We start from the raw sequence: 19,500 nt of genomic DNA, 5'->3' as shown, positions 1-19,500 counted from the left end.
TGACTAGGTACAGGAACTATGACGTCCTGTTTCACAGGGGTATAAATATGAGGTAACACAGGTTAAATTCCCTTAGTCATTCATAACAATGTTAGACCAAGGAATATAGCTGGGACGTGCAGGAAAGGTTGTTGAGCTTCACAAAATGGGAAGTGGCTACAAGAAAATAGCACAAGCATTGAAAATGCCCATTTCTACCATCAGGACAATAATTAACAAGTTCCAGTCAACTGGAAATGTTATGAATCAACCTGGAATTGCACATGGGTCTATATTTTCTCAATGCACTGTGAAGAGTATGGTTATAGTGGCCAAATGATCTTGAAGGATCACAACTAGGTTTCTTCCTCTTAAAACATCTTAGGGAGTTTTTCCTTGCCACCGTCGCCACTCAGTGGCTTGCTCAGTTGGGATAAATTCGCACCTTTAATATCTGTATACCATGTTGATATTTCTGTAAAGCTGCTTTGAGACAATGTCTATTGTAAAAAGCGCTATACAAATAAAATTGAATTGAATTGAATTGAACTAGAGAATTGCAGAAATTGGTTGCATTTGCAGTCAGAAGGTTTACTACATACTACAAGTTTACCTGATACTACAATCCAAAGTCACACATATTGTTTGGAAGGGTTTCAAGAACAAAGCCCCTACACTCATCCAAAAACAAATTCAAGCATCTTCAGTTTGCCACACTCTAACAGAACTTCAAATGGGATCAGGTCCTATGGTCATATGAAACCAAAGTTGAGCTTTTAGTCAATAAACACCAGAGGTGGTTTTGGTGCACACAGAGAAGCAGCCATACTAAAAAATACCTCATGCCCACAGTTAAATATGTTGGAGACTCTTTAATGTTTTGGGTTTTTTCTGCCAGAGTAGCCAGACATTTTGTTAGGATACATGGCATCATGGACTCTATCAAATACCAACAGATATTAAATGAAAACCTCACAGTCTGCCAGAAAGCTTTCCAGAAACCCCATAGAAAACCTGTGGGGTGAACTGAAGAGGACAGTCCACCATCATTTGAAGGATCTGGAGAGATTCTGTATGGAGGAATGGTCTCAGATCCCTTACCATATATTCTCCAACCTCATTAGTCATTATAGGAGAGGACTCTGAGCTGTTAACTTGGCAAAGTGAGGTAGCACAATGTATTTACTAAAAGGATGTCAATACATTATATTTTTTAATAAACCTATGTTCCCTTTCAAAGGGAACTCAATGTTGCATGAGCTTCACTCTGTGGGAATGTGTATTCGAGGCACCTTAAGGAGACTTGTTTAGATAATTAGTCTTAGCATGCAGTAGTTCACCAGAAGACTGCAGAAAGATGAGCCACATGCAGCCAGTGTCTGAATTTCTTGAACGATATGGAAGAGCACCAACTCGGACATCCCCTATACTGACTGTGTAGTGAAACCCATGTCAACACAACATGCTAGACTGGCAGACTTGAAGCTTGGTTCAAATCTGAGTCAAATCTGGCCTAAGCACTTCAGCTTAAGTTATTATTTCCATATGTCAGCTAATCAACAGCCCTTTCTGAGTTGAACTGGATGTGTTAGAGCAGAAACAACACTAAAATTTTCAAAATAGTGGCGGTAAGCCTCCTTTGTTATTTGGCACAGACAGCAGGCCATTCTACCAAACGCATCTCCTCCTCATTGGCCTTATTTAGTGCTACACCACTTCAGTCTGTTCCACTGCTACCTGGGCCCCACCATAAACTTTCTCCATATAATACAATGTTATCCATGCCTTCCAGTGGTCTGAGTGTGGTGAATGACCAGGCTATAACTTAAACAAAACCACATACTGTCCAGACAGGCCATAATTATAAATTTATATTCTTAAGGGATATAATGAGGAGAAAGAGACTATGAGTAAAGAAAAGATCAGGGGCATAGAACATAGAAGCCCAAGCTGATATCAGGAGTCTCCTCTCGGAGATGACCCAACCTTATTAGACACCTGTTAATTAGTGCCACCTATATGATGCCCACCTAGCCTAGAGTAACTCTTTAGATGACAACAAACAAGTGTATAACCACAAAGAAAAATCAAATGTAAATAAGCACGATGAATAGACCAATCATGTTAAAACACAAGGCATGTGAACAAAAATAGTATTAGCTTCCTGATATCTGTATTATAAGTGCATTTACCACTGAGAATTTGCAATCAGTGTGCCCGCCACACAAGAATAGCTTCATGTTCAGCAGGATTTATCTCTGAGCACCTTTCAGGGCAGTCCTAGGCTGAGCCTTATTCATCATGACATTGTTGGAATAGGTTATCCAGGCATTTCACACTGCCCCTGATGTTTAGGAGGAGCGAAATTATCTGCTACTTATGTATGTAACTGTGGTTTCATGAATCATGATTAAACGTACCGTTCACTTTTCACGCTCCAGTTTCTGCTTACACCATTTAGTTTTGTTGAGGTTCAGGACAAGCATTGCCTGAAACAAAACCCTGTCCCTCTGGGATCTATTCATCTTGAATCCTGAAGTATTTCTGAACCCTGAAGAATCCTGAAGACGTTCACTCACATTTGAGTTGTTATTAAAGACACACATGGAATCATGGATCATTTAAGGAATCATAACAAATTTATATTGTCATCAGGCCTGTCACTGCAGCTTTGCTAGCAAAGTCAAAGATAGGCTTTGTAGGTTGGAAACTTCCCTAATAAACTCTTGTAATTCTCTGTAGGATTTTGGTTCATCTTTATTTCCTTTAGAGTAGAAGGACATTTTTATATGAGAATATGTTTCTTTTCAAAAGTACAAAAATGATCTTTAAACATGTGTCTGCCATTGTTCTTTAAAAGGCTTGCTCAGACTTAATTTTAATTTCTGCTTCCAGTTAGTTGAATTGAAATCGTGACTTTATACTAAGACTTACACTATGTCCTTCATTCTATCCTAAGCCATCATCTCTTATCTTTTTGAGCTAGGTTCCCTGGTTGACTTTGTCCATAGAAAATCCAATAGACAGTTAATTATATGCTGCTAGGTGGAACACTATACTGTAATTATAGCTCACAACTGAGAATTCAGAAGGTTTATAAAAAATGACTGATGAAAAAATTAAATGAATAAAAGGCTAAAATGGACATGATCTGAATTGACTGAATTCTCTAGTGCCTCTTCTACTTCATCCAATTCTAGCAGGTGATTGATTCAGTTGACAAAACCAGACAAATTAAGTGACAAAAACATTGCCAGCTTATTTCTCTGTAAATTCAGAAAACCACAAACTGAAAACCTATTTATATTGTATAGCTACACCCTCCAGTGCAACATTTCTGTTAATATCCTAAACGTTAATCTGATTTATGATCAATATAAGCCGTATTGGAGAACCCCAGCATCACCGCTGCTATTCGGTGTTAATATTGTACTCAGAATGATCTGCCACACATATGAAAGGGTAGAAGGGAATTGAAATTGTTCATAACAATGGGTAACAGTCAAGAAATGTATGACAAAGTACAAAATATGTGCACCCAATAAAACTCTGTGTACTTTCTTAAAGATGTTGTTTAGAGAAACCTATGCAAAAGGTTAAAGTCTAAAATATTTTTGTATTGTCCCACAATTACAATGCATCATTTCTAACTGAACAGTAAGGTGTACTCACACAGGGGAAGAGTTCAGTCCCACTGAATTCACATTGACATATCTCTTATTTCCTCCTTAGTGCTTGGTCCTAAAGGAATAATTCCTATAATGAATCTAATAAAGAATAGATTAGGCTGCAGCTTTGAAAAACTGATCTCAAATGCTGCAGTCTAAAGGTCAGCAGCCAAGATGGTAGAATAAGAGAGATGAGAGAGACAGGAATATCCCATTCCAAGAAAGAGTGTGAGAAAGAAGGGCCTAATTTGCAACTTACTAACCAGATTAGTAGTAGAGTTTTAAGAATATGTTTAAATCATTTATTATTGAAAACAATAAGTTAACAAGGTACAGTGGTGATTGAAAATTTGTGAATCCATTAGAAATTTCTATATTTCTGCATATATATTATATATATATATATGACCTAAAACAATCCTAATAAAGTCCTAAAAGTAGATGAAGAGAACCCAATTAAAGAAATGAGACAAAATATTATACTTGGTCATTTATTTTTATTGAAGACAATGACCCATAATTACATATTCTTCTTTAACCATTCTTTGGCAGAATGACTTGTGTGCGTGTTGTTTTCTTGGTGCATCACCCACTTTCTCTTAAGATTCAGTTTGTGGACAGATATCCCGACATTTTCCTTTAGAATTTGCTGATATAGATTTCACTGTTCAGAATTCATTGTTCCATCAATGATGGCAAGTTATCCAGGCCCAGATTCAGCAAAACAGTCCCCCAAACCATAATACTTCCACCAGCATGTGTCACAGATTGGATAAAGTTCTTATGCTGGAATGTTCTTATTTCTCCAAACATAATGCTTTTCATTTAAACCAAAAAGTTTGATTTTGGATTCATGCTTCCATAAAACATTTTTCCAATAGCCTTCTGGCTTGTCCACATGACATTGCAGACAGCCAGCAATGTTCTTTTGGAGAACAGTGGCTGTTTCCTTTTAACCCTGCCATGCAAACTATTGTTGTTCAGTGTTTTCTTGATGTTCATTAATATTAACATTAGCAAATGTGAGAGAGGCCTTTACTTGCTTAAACGTTACTGCGGCCTTTGTGACCTCATAGACTATTACATATCTTGCTCTTGAAGTGATCTTTGTTGGTTGACCACTCATGGGGAGAGTAACAATGATCTTGAATTTCCTCCATTTGTACACAGTCTGTCTGACTACGGATTGGTGGAGTCCAAACTCTTTTCAGATGGTTTTGTAACCTTTTCCAGCCTTATGAGCATCAACAACTGTTTTCTGTTTTTTTTGAGGTCCTCAGAAATCTTTGTTCATGGCCTGATCTATTTCCACAAAAATGGGTTGTGAAGATCAGACTCTGATAGATCCCTGTTCTTTAAATAAAACAGGGTGCTCACTCACACTTTATTGTCATTCCATTGGTTGAAATGACCTGATTCTAATTTTACCTTCAAATTAAACTGGTAATCCTATATGATTACATACCTTTTCCACTCACCAATATGAAATATTGGATCATTTTCCACAATATAAAATTATAGATCAGCCAAACTGTCAGCCAATCAGTCCTCATCCTCCTCAACCTTTCAGCAGTGTTTGACACAATCAAGCACATAACTATCTTGTCCATCCTCATGAGTCTTGGAATTTGTGGCACAGCATGGCAGTGATTTGCTTCCTACCTGGAAAGTCGGTCATATCAGATGACATGGAGGGGATCCACATCTTCTACTTGACAGACACAACTGTCAAGCAAAGCTAAAAATGATCCAGAATGCAGTTGCATGATTTGTTTTCAACCTTCTTAAATTCTCTTACACCACCCCATTGCTAGGCTCCCTCCACTGGCTTCCTGTAACTTCTGATATTAGATTTACTGTAAACCATTGATGCTTGCCTACAAATGCCATAAATAGACCAGCACACCCTGCACTGCACCACATTCCCTCCATTCCTCTAGCACTGCTCGACTGGTTCCACATCTCTTAGGGTACAAGGAGGGCATTCATCAAAACTCTTCTCTGTTCTGGCACCTAGGTGGTGGAATGAACTTCCCCTAGATTTCCAAATTAACAGTGTCTAGTATTTTAATCTTAAAATTTAACTGTAAGTTATTTAAAATGTAATTAAACTATATAAAGAAAGACCAACAGGGCAAGCTCATAAAAGTTGATTGCTTCATCAGACCTGAGGAAGGCTATATGTGCTAAGCGATGTCAACGTTTGTGAGCTTGGACTGTTTCTCATTCTTTTTGTGATCCCTATGAACTGTATATACTTTATATGTGGACATGTGACCCATCACACCCATATATTTACATTTACATTTATATTTACTCGTTTAGCAGACACTTTTATACAAAGCGACTTACAAATGAGGAAATACAAGCAAAGCGAAATGTCAAGTGGACAACAACACAAGTAGTGCTACAATACAAGATTTTTAATTAAGTTCTAGAGAAGCAAAGTGTGTAGAGCTGTAAGAGCCGGTGTAATTATTTATTTATTTATTTATTTTTAATAATGGGGATTTGGCAGGATAGGGGTTAGTTAAGTGCTCACAGAAGAGGTGAGTCTTTAGTTGTTTTTTGAAAATAGTGACAGATTCTGCTGTCCAGATTGAAGTTGGAAGTTCACTCCACCACTGAGGGATATTCTATATATTCATGTTGAACATCCCATTTCAGATTTAGTAAAAAAAAATAAAAATGAAAAAAAATAGAAAGATTTAAATAAGAAAATCTTTCCCCATAACAGTATTTTTAGTTTTTCACAACTCAGATTGTGTCATACATTTTAGAACAGACAAATCTTTTTGGTTCAGCAAAATGAATCCAAATTAACACCTCGTTTCATGAAATAGAAGATTTGCTTCTTTTTATGGAATTTCTTTATGTTCCTTTTCTTGAAGACTACTGCTACACTGATTTACGTCTGTGGCTGACACAATGCATTTGAAGAGATTCAAGCTAATTTGCAAGTGGATCCATTTCAAAGATAACTCCCACACAAACAGCAGCTCTGACTGTTTCCATAAGATCAGGACACTGTTTGTTCCACAAACAGTGCCTACATATTCCAGCCACAAATAGATGTAGAGAAAATTAACTGTTTATAGATTTTTCTTCACCATTATACAGATGTGGCCATTAAAATGTGCATCAAAGGAAAAGGGATCCTACAGTGTCATGCGGTATCACGCGGTATCACGCGTATGCACAGGAAATACAAGAGCAGCAGGGGGCAGTCATATTTCATTTGAATAAACACGGCTAGCTAATAGATAAAGTTGATCTGCCTGGACATATGCTGTATACACGTGTTCTTTTACCAACGAAACGGTGCTGTTTCTTGTACTGAAGCCCATGATCTGCTTATGCTTGGCCCGCGGATCTGTGAACCTCTCTCACAACCATTTCACAACAAGTAGCAGAGCACATTAAACATTGTCAAGCCTGAAAAAATGTGTGTGGTTGGTTAGATTTAAGAAAAAAAATATTACGCATGGTTTACATAAAAATATTATGTTTCTCATCAACACTGATAAATCTAATTTAAACAAGTATAGGTAACTATAGTATTTAAATTAATAGGGCTGCAGTATTACCACTTGAGTGGTAACATGCAGGTTTAGTATGTGAGTGACAGGGTTCAAGCCTCATTTTCAAACGTTAAATAATTAAAACAAATATTCAAACATTTTATGTATCAATTTAAACATGTTGCAACATTTATCAAATGTGTTGTTACAGAAAGAACATATTTACAAGATGATTTACACATCCTTACTATCACGGATACTCAGAGGTGGGTAGTAATGTGCTACATTTACTTCATTACATTTACTTCAGTAAGTTTTTGAAAATGATTCATAATGAGGTTGCGAGCCTCACAATATGCTGCAGTGGTCTGACACAACAACCACTCACATTTTTAGCATGCTGGAGAGGGGGATGAAGTGAGCATGTCAACACACACACAGAGTTCTCCATGTAGTCTGAAATTCAGGATTTTCCTTTGATTTTAATCAGATCCGAAGTAACTAGTAACTTGAGTAGTCTTCTCATCATATACTTTATCACTGTTATGCAAGTAATTATCAAAATTATTACTTTCACTGTCCACCTCTACATCTTTATCCCCACTGAACAGTTTTTCTATGAGGGTTCAGCTCTACCTGACCAGCTATGTTGGAGGTGTGAAAGCGTCTTGGCCAAAACAATAGCAGGAATTATCCACACCCAACCCCAAGCACAGGTGAACATAGCCCATAACCCTAGGCCCACACAAGAATGTATTCTGTATACAGAATATGTCCTGGTAGAACTATTGTATCTACTAGCAAGCTGTATTTATTCAAATGATACATGACTGCCCTCTACTGGTCTTGTATTTCCTGTGTCTGCAGCATGCGCATGATTCCACGTGATATCACATGAAATAATAGGATCTCTTCCTTTGATGTGCATTTTCAATGGCCACATCTGTAGGACACCTGATCACCTGAATGAACATGCCACATCCTGCTGCAGGGAGGCATGAGTACTGCAGATGTGGCCAGAGCCATAAACTGGAATGTCTGTAATATAAGACACCTAAAGCCTAGTTTACACAATTTTAAGCCCGATTTGAAAGTCACAGAGCTCACAGACAAAAACTCTTTGATCGGAAGCAAATCAGTAAGCAATCGGTGCTCGCCAATCGGCAGTTCATCGTTATGTATGACCTACTGAATGATGCATCAAAGAGGCTTCCCAACACATCGCTGAGGCATTGCTGATGACAGACAGATATCTGGCATGCTAAATATCTGTAGCTGTTTGGCGACTCCACATCCTGTGGTATGAAAAGTGTCATCACTGGCAGTGACTGTGGTAATGACCTACAGCCAATGAGATAGCAAGGCATGGGGTGAGGTCACCATGAGGAAGGGAAACCCACAAAACTTTTCTTTTTTTTTTTTTGTCTTTTCCTTTTTGGGTTTCTTCAGCATAAATAATCATGCAAACAGCTTGCACCGCTTGTTTCTGTCCTACATTCACATTCAAATTAACAACTCCTGTTTCGTGCGTGGTTTTCGCATCATATATCCGTGTCACTTCTCGCATTTGTTTTCATGACAAAACGTAGTTTGGACACCAGACAGAGTCGTCGGGTGACAGTCATTGTCAGATCGTGTAGTGTGTGACTCCCTGTTGCTGAGCAATCACATCGTTTGAACACCACAATGACTTCAAGACTCCTGACTACAAGACAGCAAGTCGTGTAGCATGAACAGCACAGAGATCTGCCGACGATGAAAGTTATGTAGTGTGAGCTAGGCTTAAGACAGTGCTACAGGGAGACAAGAAGGACAGCTGATCGTCCTTGCAATGGAAAATCACATGTAACCATGTGTCCCCCCCAGATGTATTTGAGAACTTGCAAATGCACTGGTGGAAGAGTGGGGTAACATCTCACAGGAAGAACTGACAAATCTGGTGCAGTCCATGAGGATGAGATGCATTGTAGTACTTAAAGCAGCTGGTGACCACATCAGTTACTTACTGTCACTTTTGATATTGACCCCCCCCCCTTTTGTTCAGGGACTGAACAAGATCAGTTCAGAGATTTCATTATTACATTTCTGTTTGTTAAATGTCTGAAAATTTTTCATTTTATGTCTCAGTTGTTGAATATTTTTATGTTAATACAAATATTTACACATGTTAAGAAATTTGCTGGAAATAAAAGCAGTTGAATGTGAGAGGATGTTTCTTTTTTACTGAGTATACTTAAGGTAATATTGAAAGAGACTTACTCATGGAGCATAGGCCGGACCACACTACTGCCTTTAGTGTGAGCCTCAAACATGAGTGTGTACAGGTAGGGGAGAAGTGTGTAACGGATGTTCAAGACGTCTCGAGATGCAATAGCAAATGCAGCATCCCATGCCACGGGGTCTTGTCTCTGTTACACATAATAATACAAAGACAAAAATAATTTGAACATATGGACTAGCTGATGCTGCAGTCTTACAATACACTGTGATAATAAAGTCCAAAATAGTTATACTGCTAGACTTATACTACACTGTTAAATATAACAATGTCACGAAATGTTTATAGATATTCTAGTAAACTGTTCAAGTATACTATAAGATTAAACTTCTCAAAAAGTTTACAAACACAAGAGACTGACAGAAAATCCAGAGACTATATTTGCAGACCTCAATAAGGATGACAGCACCAGCATCCATTGGATCTTTGAACAAAACTTCCTCAAGATCAAGGAAAGAGTACTGCAGAAGCCCATTACCAATGACCGACTCCTCACCCAAGAGGAGTCAGAATACTTGCTTCCAGATCCTCTCAGCACTGAACAAACCAAATACCTCCATCCATACTGTTACTGCACTGACATGAGGGAAAGATTCACAGTGCTGGAAGGGGAACTGGTACAGCTCAGAGATATGACAATCTCTCTGTACCAGGGGTGCACAATTAGAATTCAAAGAGGTCCAGTGTCTAACATTTTCTCCCCCAAAGGACCAAACCATTAAAATGTCTAACGTGCATTATGATTTGGGGGCATATGTCATTTTTGTCTATGTATAGCTAATAAACAAAGTACTAAATTTCAGTAGCATTTCAACAATATTTATTGCACATTCTCAATGCAGACACATTAAACATGACATAAAATACATATGCAGCCTAATCATAAATAAACGTAAGCCTATCACAAATATTCTCATTTCCAGAAAAACAAAACTGCATCTTCACAAAAAAAAAAAAATAACAGTGCCTGTTGGGCAGGGAATGCATGGGAGAGGACTTTGGTGGACTGATCATACTACACTTTGAGTTTATTTTGCATGTTCTTACCTCAGATTGGTGTGGATATGTTAGCTCAAAAGATCTGTGCTTTGTCTCGAAGTAGCACTTCACGCTTAGGGCTGCTTAGGGCTTTGTAAGATTGGGTTCAGCAACAAAGAAATTCTTTGTGTTTTTGAAGAGGATGAATCTTGCAACTTTTTTACCAGTTACTCATTAACGCGTGGATCCGAGTCTATGAAACCTCCTCCTATAAAACTATATAATAATTTAGAAATAAAAATGGCACAAATAAATTAATGTTCACCTTTTATTTGGATTTAACCTTCGTACAAACAAGAAATGTGAAATCACCGTCAAATAAACATAAAACTCCCACCTTTGTCAATATTAATATCTTTAACTTTAAACTACAACAGGCTGATTATTTTATTCTTATAGATTTAAATAAAAGTGCTCCAGCCAGGATAAAAAAAAATATGAAAAATGCTCAGAGTTGCTGAAGAAAACAGAAAAAGTGTGAGCAACAAGAACACATGTTGCTGGGGCAGGGACATTGTTGGGGGTTGGTGACACCCTATGATAGGCTCTAGAGGTTTCTGGGAAGAAATACAAGCTGGTCTACATTATCTGGCTTCAAAGATGCCCTTTTACATGTGACAATGTTGCCACCTGTCCTAAAAAACCTCTCAGAGGGGGAGCTTGTGGCTTGAATACACAGGTAATGTTTTGCCAGTTGGCTTACTCTGGGGAAGTTCTTATGAGAGACTTTCCACCAATCCAGAGGATTTGAGTCATCGTCAGCATCTGGAGACAGAAGGTAGTTGCTGAGCTCCCTCTCAACTGCCTCTTGTACACTCAAGCCTCCTGTGTTGGTAGTGGTGGACCTGTTTGAAAAAAAGCTAGCTAGGGACCGCTTTGTTTTCTTGGCTGGTGTCACTGCTGCAGAAGCATCTCCCATGGCTTCTTCTCTGGACTCTTCTTCCCTTACCACAACAGTTCTCTCTCCCTTCAGCATCTCCAACACAGCTTTCTCTTTGAAGTATTCTCTCTTCTCCTCCTGAGTGTACTGAAGCTTGAATCTTGGGTCAACGAGGCATGCCATGTCAAGTAGCTCATCCATGGCTGGGTCATCATACTTTTCATTCAGGTATCCCATCATGGTGATGCTAGTTGGCACCACTCTCTGGCACATTTTGCAGCGCACTGAAACCTGAAGTTTATCAGAGCTTAGATAGCCAAACCACTTCCATACCACTGAATTAGTCTTTCCTCTCTTATCAACTATTTTGTCTGCTTTCTCTTCACTTGTGGAAGCTCGCTCAGTTGCATTTGTATTATGGTCAGAGGTACTCATTTTGTAGCTAAAACTTGCTGCGTTGGAGCTTAGCCTAACATTGCCGAGCACTGGCTGCGTGCCTGTGGTGTACGTCATCACGCACGTAGCCAATTGTGTTCTGCTCTTTCTGCTTGGCTTGAATACAACAAACTGACGCCTGTGCCATGAACATCAGTCAGTGACCAATGTTTTAATGTATGTTTAAATATGTTGTTCCATGCACCACCTGGTGGTTATTGTGTGAAACACAACAAATGAATTAAAATTCTTAGAACCATGCCTGCAGGATCACACGTGATAAATCGCATGAAACAACATGGAAAAAAAGTTTAAAGACCACATCTGTAGGAAGGCATTCAAGTGATTTACACAGCCCAAGTCGGTTAGGATAGGTGAACTAGAACAAATATTCAGTCTTAGTATTATTTTGCCTGAATTCAACACTTTGAATATTTTAAGGTCTCTGGGTGTCCAAATTAGAATTTAGAATAATTTAAAAATAGTAAAGGAATAGAAACAAGATAGGAAATGTACCACTTTGTTCCTTAGTACTTCCTTTGGTAACACTCTGGAAAAGCATCAGACTCAGGTGGGAAGTGTAGCCCAAAGTTTGAAGGCAAAATTGTATTTTGATTTTGAAAAGGTGATTTTTCCTGGAATTATAATTTTATTTATACATCTATTTGTTATAATGCACGCAACACGGTGGCATGTTCTCACCATGCTCAAGTTGAGTTTCTCTGGTTTACTCTCATTGTATTAAAACATGCAACTGTGTGGATTGGCTATGCTAAATTGCTCCTATGTATGAATGGAGTGTGTGAATGTGTATGTGCATGTCCATACACCATGTCCATTACTGGCTACAGTTTGCGTAATGGTGTACATTTACTTTTAGCTGTTCCTTTAAAGAAACTGTGAGCCAGCTGTGTAAATGTGTCTTTGTTTGTGAACATGTGCAAATGTCACACTGCCAAGCCAGGATGTCACTGAGAGTGGTAGCGATGTGATAGACAGACGTGACATTTACCTTCAAGAGTTCTTCACTTGGCCTCCATCCAGGCCTGTCTCTCACACCTTTGTATGTGTGTGTATGCATGGGTGCGTGGGCATTTTCGACCACCTAACAATTCACATAATTTGCATTCATTACTTAGTTTACATAGCAGAGCTGAGCCAGATGTGGGTAGTTTTCCAGATGTTCTAATTCAGCATATTGAGCATGTTGTAGTGATCTTCATTTTGTGGACTAAATAAATGATGTCCTAATATCCCATTAAGTGCAAATTATATCGGTACAAAAGCTTAGAAAAAGGACTATAAGAATGCAATTAAACTGACTAACACCTTAATATCCATGATACTGTCAAGAAGCCTACTTTGACAGCAACAATGGTTTCTGTCTGGAGTCTGTAGAGTTATACAGGATTATAAAATGCATAAACCTGCTCCCAGGCACAGACAATCTCTCTCTCTCACACACACACACACATACACACACACACACACACACACACACACACACACACACACACACACACACACACACCACTTTAATAAGAAAACCTATACCCCTGAATTTTAATGCAATTATCCAATCATGCAGATACAGGTCAAGAGCTTGAGTTAGTGTTCACATCAAACATCAGAATGGGAAAAAATGTGATTTCACTGACTTTGATCATGGCATGGTTGTTTGTGTCAGACTGGCTGGATTTAGTATTTCAAAAACTGAAGATTTACTGGGATTTTCACACGCAACTGTCTCTAGAGTTTACGCAGAATGGTGAAGAAAAAAAATCAAGTGAGTGGCAGTTCTGTGGGAGGAATCCTTGTTGATGATAAAAAAAATCAGAGGAGAATGGCCAGACTGTTTTGAGCTGACAAGAAAAGAACATTATAGTAACTTAAATAATCAAACTTTACAGCCCTTTTGAGCAGAAAAGCATCTCAGGATGCAAAACATGTTGACCCTTGAGGTGAAGGAGCTACAATAGTCAAAGACATTGTTTTCTGTTCCCATCAGCCAATAAAACGAATCTGATGCTGCAATGGGAAACACATTGAAACTAGACAGCTGAAGATTAGAAAAAGACCACATGACATTTTTCCAATCTTCAACTGTCTGCTTTCTGTGGCCATTCACCTCTGAACTCTTTCATCAAGAAAGCCATATTTAAAGGCCAACAAAATGCTACCTCTGGATACAGCTGTTCGTAAGCTAAAATCTTCCACTGCTAGGTTGGTGACATGTAACCCTTTGTTCCCTTTCAAAGGGAACTCGACAATGCGTTTAGCATAACAGTATGGGAGCGCCTCTCGCATGCGACTGGCATCTGAAGCTTGTATAAAATCATGCGTATTTATAGGCCTCCCATGATCATGTGACGTGGCGATTAAGCGCGTTGTGTGAAATAAATATGGCACCTGTGAACCATGCCATCAGCCTTATTATCTTCAGTGAAAGACTGTATGTCGGTTGTTTGTGTAAAGAAACAAAAAGAGAGAAAAAAACACACACACAAAAATAATAGTAATAATTCCTCTCTGACTCCAAGATGCCAGAAGGACACGTTAAAAACTGAGAGCAGCTTGAAATGCTTACTAAGGCTGGATGAGTGTTTTTCTCCACAGTGAAAGTAAATCCCTCACACTGCAGAAAACTCTCCTTTCTTCCAGAAGTGCATGACAAAATATCAGGCTTCTGGGGGAAAACCATGCATAAGCCGTATTTATAACCCCACAATATTGAATTATTCGGCCACTATGGGGAATGAATGGCATGGCAATTTAACTATGCTGAAGGTGGAAAATTTAGCTATGCTGAAGGTGGAGGAGGCGCTTGTGGAGGTAGCTCTCTCCATTGACGGCAGGTAATTTAGCGGGGCAGGCTTTGCCATCCAAGCCACCATGTAAGGCCACCATGGCATTGGTGGGCAAGGCCTATGCAGTAGTAGTCTTGCTTGTGGATCGCTGCAGACAATGACAGTGTTGCAGGCCTACCAAGCAGACCTGCTGAGTGAGCTCGACATATGGCAGCATTCAGCCAGTTCCTTCCCTTTTGTGTCGAGTTCTGTCGAGTTTTGTGTCGGGCATCCATGAATGGAGCCCAGGCCAGCACTAGTGAGAGGGAGACACAGAAAGCGAGTATGACAGACTGCCAACCCCTGCAGACAGCTAGGGGAACCGGACGGCCACAGTCGCAGCCTACTAGGCCTGATCTGAGAATGGTCATAAAGGCCAAGCAGACAAAGAAGAGCAGCCCTGAGGGGCTGTGGAGGGATGTATCAGGGGACATGAGGTTGTTAGGGCAGTTAGTCCCCAGTGCTACTGTAGGGCCTCCCCTAGCCAAGGCTGTCCCAAGTTTTCAGTGTTCTCTGGTCAGCAAGCTGTCACAGGGGAATGAAATTGTGATGCTTTCCCTCCAATAGAATGTGGAATAGTTAATGTCACTAATAGACCATCTGGCAGTGTGGAAACTACTGCCAAATGTGTCTCTATGGGTTCTGTCTACCGTAGAAAACGGTTACCAGGTCCAGTTTAGATCTCGACCCCCCCGGTTCAGAGGTGTGCTCACCACAGTAGTCAGCACAGACCAGAGCCTGATGTTAGCACAGGAAGTAAGATCTCTCTTGGACAAAGGGGCCATAGAACATGTACCCCGTTCCCTGAGGGAGGGAGGTTTTTACAGCCATTATTTCCTGTTCTGCAAAAAATAGGAGTATGCAACCAATTTTAGGTCTGTGTCATCTGAACTGTATTGTTTGGACATACAGGTTCAAGATGCTGACACCCAAACTTATCGTGCCACAGATTCAATTTGAGGACTGGTTTGTGACGATAGATCTAAAATGTGCATATTTCCACATAGAAATATCACTAGCTTTATCCCCTCACGCATTCACAAAGTGCATGGATGTCATTCTGGCTCCATGGTGACTCCAGGGCATCCATGTACTAAACTACCAGGATGACTGGTTAATTCTAGCATGATCCAGGGAACTGGCAGTTCAAAATAGAGATGTTCTCCCCACATGAAGAGCTTGTGGCTCAGGTTGAACATCAGAAAAGTATGCTTTCCCCTGTGCAGTGGACAACTTTTCTAGGGGTTATAAGGATTCTACAATATGAGGGTGTTTCTATCCCCAACATGCATAGGGTAAATCCTATCAACACTGAGCAAGATAAAGTTGGATCTTGGGACACTATTGGAGCTTATGGGCCTATTACACAGGAGACCGTTCAGTGTGGCTGAGAAGTTGGGGGTTTCATCCATGGATGAAACCTCAGAGTAATCAGTGTCATACGGCGATGCCTTCATGCTCTGAGATTTGCGTGTCCCCGGTTTCTAGCCTTGGGTCACAATCTAGGGGTGTCTCCTTAGCACAAGATGGTAATGACAGACACCTCTCTCATGGGCTGGAGCATGGTCTTAGACAGCTGTCCAGCTCACAGTCTCTGGAGCGGCCCTCATCTGGATATAATTTGCCTAGAAATGTGTGCCATATTTCTAGCACTGAAATTCCTTCTTCCTCAATTGAGAGGTCACCATGTGTTTACACACTGGTTAACACACCGGTTGTCTCATATATTGACCACCATGGAGGATTATGTCCATGCCCCCTGTTCAGGCAGGCGCAACTAATTCTTCTCTGGGCAGAAGGAAAGTTTGCCAGTGAGTGCAATGTACATTCTGGTAATATAGGGGCAGACATCCTGTTGAGGCAGGGGCTGAGGCGCAGAAATTGGTGGCTCCATCCACAAGTGGTGGAGTCCATATGGTGAGGCTTGGCAAAGTGGGACTGTATGTGTTTGCCTCCGAGGAGACAACACACGGCCCGCTGTGGTTCGCCCTCACTCCTCCTGCGCAATTAGGGCTGGACGCCATGTTTCACATGTGGCCAAGGTCACATCTGTATGCTTTTCCCCCCAATTACTCTTCTCCCACAAGTTCTAGCGAGAGTTTGCCAAGACAGTCTATGTCTGCTGCTAGTAGCACCTTATTGGCCAGCTTGAATATGGTACTCAGAGATAATATTCCTGCTTGATGGCACTCCTTGGAAGATTCCCATCCACAGGGATCCACTGTAGACCCAGTGAACTGCTCAATAGCTACAGTCCTGGAGTTCTTACAAGAACGTTTCTCAGCGGGGTGGGCTCCTTCTACAATCAGGGTTTACGTGGCTGCCATTTCGGCCAGCCACACCCCTGCTGATGGCGTCTCTGTGGGGCAACATCCTCTAACTTCGAGGTTTATGCGTGGTCTCAGGTGGCTGAGGCCCATCTGCAGGCCACGCATACCTTCCTGGGACCTTTCTGTGGTCCTGGAAGGTCTGTCAGGTGCCCCATTTGAGCCCTTAGAGTTAGCCACTGAGAAGCTTCTGACTCTAAAGGTAGCTCTTCTGCTGACCCTGACATCTCTCAAGTGAGTAGGAGATCTACAAGCTCTCTCTGTTGCCCCTTCGTGCTTTGACTTTGCCCCTGGATTAGCCAGTGCCTTCCTGTATCCTAGACCAGATTACATTCCTAAAGTGCCTACAACGGCTGCCCATCGTATGGTGTTGCAGGCTTTCTTCCCTCCTTTGTTCCTCACACTGGAACAAGAGAGGATGCACCTGCTCTGTCCAGTAAGGGCTCTCTATACTTACGTCCCCCGCTCCGGCCAGTGGCGTAAGTCGGAGCAGCTGCTGGTCTGCTTTGGCGGCGACAGTAGAGGTGATGCTGTGTTAAAGCAGCACATCTCAAATTAGATAGTGGAAGCAATCTCTATTGCTTATGAGGCATGCAGTCTTGCTACGCCTTTGGGCATAAGGGCTCATTCCACTAAGGGGTCACCTCCTCGAAGCCTTTGTCCAAAGTTGTATCCTTACAGGATGTGTGTGCTGCTGCAGGGGGGTCTACGCCACACATATGCATTTTTTATTACAGCCTGGATATTCATTCCACCCAGGGCTCCAGTGTCTTGCAGTGACCCTCAGGCTTGGGTCTTTTTGAACAGGCCATACCCTCAGTATGATGGAGTGGGTATTCTCGTTCCCATACTGTTATGCTAAATGCAACATCAAGTTCCCTTTGAAAGGGAACATCTGGGTTACGCATGTAACCCTGTTCCCTGAGAAGGGAACGAGACGTTGCGTAGCTGCATCATACCAGGGCAGGCCTATGGTGCAGTTCACAGGTGCCATATTTATTTCACGTGACATGCTTAATCGCCACGTCACCTGATCATGGTAGGCCTATAAATAGGCATGATTTTACACAAGCTTCAGATGCCGGTCGCACGAAAGGCACTTTCATACTGTTATGCTAAATGTAACGTCTCGTTCCCTTCTCAGTGAACAGGGTTACATGTGTAACCCAGACATTTTAACAAAGCCAGATAAAATACACCTACTTAGTAAATCTGATGAATATATGAATAATATTAAGCACTGGATGCTGAGTAACAGCTTAAGACAAGACAGAAGCACTTCTAATAGGTCTAATAGCTGCCTGTCATGGCTGGTCAAATGTATCATGTGCAGCAGTGAAATATCATGGTGAGATTACTGACTCAAGTCTCTCCTTTGAACTTAAACTGTAAATATTGTTACTGGGATTTTTTGTTACCTATATATTGAACTATTATAACACCTTGCTGAGTAGATGTTCCACTAGGTGCATAAACAAGCTCCAGTTAGCCCAGTTAGTGCAAGTCCTTACCAGAACCAAAATTTTTGAATGTATCATCTCTATTTTATCCATCCTACATTTGCTCCTGGTAAAATTTCATACTGATTACAAAATCAATATCACTGACTGATCTCAACCCACAGTACCTGAGTGAACTTTTGGTCTCTTATTATTTTCTGTTGATGTCTGTTTCAATCAAAAGTTGCAGGCTCTATTTCAGTACCTTTTGATCAAGGAGAGAGATATAGAAGGAACTCATTGATTTTTCCTGATGAGCTACCCCAGCAAAATAACTTAAAACCCCAGTTGTCAGTTTTGGTCAAACTGTACTGACACAGGTTGCCACATTGGATGCTTTTATAAAACAATGCATTCTCATCTACACCTTGTGTCTGTAGGATATATAAGGAGCAGCATCAAACAGTAAACAGGCAGCATCAAAACCACAAATACCTGGATCAAACATTACATAAGAACTCCACTTAAATTGCCACAGGAACCATAAAACAATGGACCCTCACTCAGCAGACACTGAGGAGCCCACTTAATTACTCACTGTTTGCATCAGCCTAATGCCAGCTATAGTGTGAACACTAGGACCAGTGTTAGATACATCCATAACCAAGTGCTGAACCCTGTCAACCGCAGAAACCTCTGTCAAACCTATTGATTTAGGTTGATGACCAAGACCAGACGGCTCGCCCAACAGGATGGTAAAAGCTGATAACTTCAGAAAAAAGGAGGGTGACTCACCAAGAGAAACCCTTTGTTCTCTCAACCAGGAACAAAATGTTGGCCCTGTTCTTTTTAACATACATATATTCCACAGACTGCATCAGAGCACTCCATACAGCCTACAGGAAAAACGATTGTGATGATTAATCTTAACAACTGTAATCACCTATTTTCTTCCATATTTTATTGTAGACTCAGCATGCTTCTAACCACAAGATTGCCATTACTCATTTGTTTATTTAGCATGCATTATTATGGTTAATCAGTAAATTAATGTCACGTACCATGGGGAATACGGAAGCAGATGCGGGG

Source organism: Ictalurus punctatus, chromosome 4 (assembly GCF_001660625.3).
Source record: "Ictalurus punctatus breed USDA103 chromosome 4, Coco_2.0, whole genome shotgun sequence".
Lineage (NCBI taxonomy): Eukaryota > Metazoa > Chordata > Actinopteri > Siluriformes > Ictaluridae > Ictalurus > Ictalurus punctatus.
The sequence above is the reverse complement of the archived record's forward strand: the minus strand, read 5'-3'. Positions refer to the sequence as shown.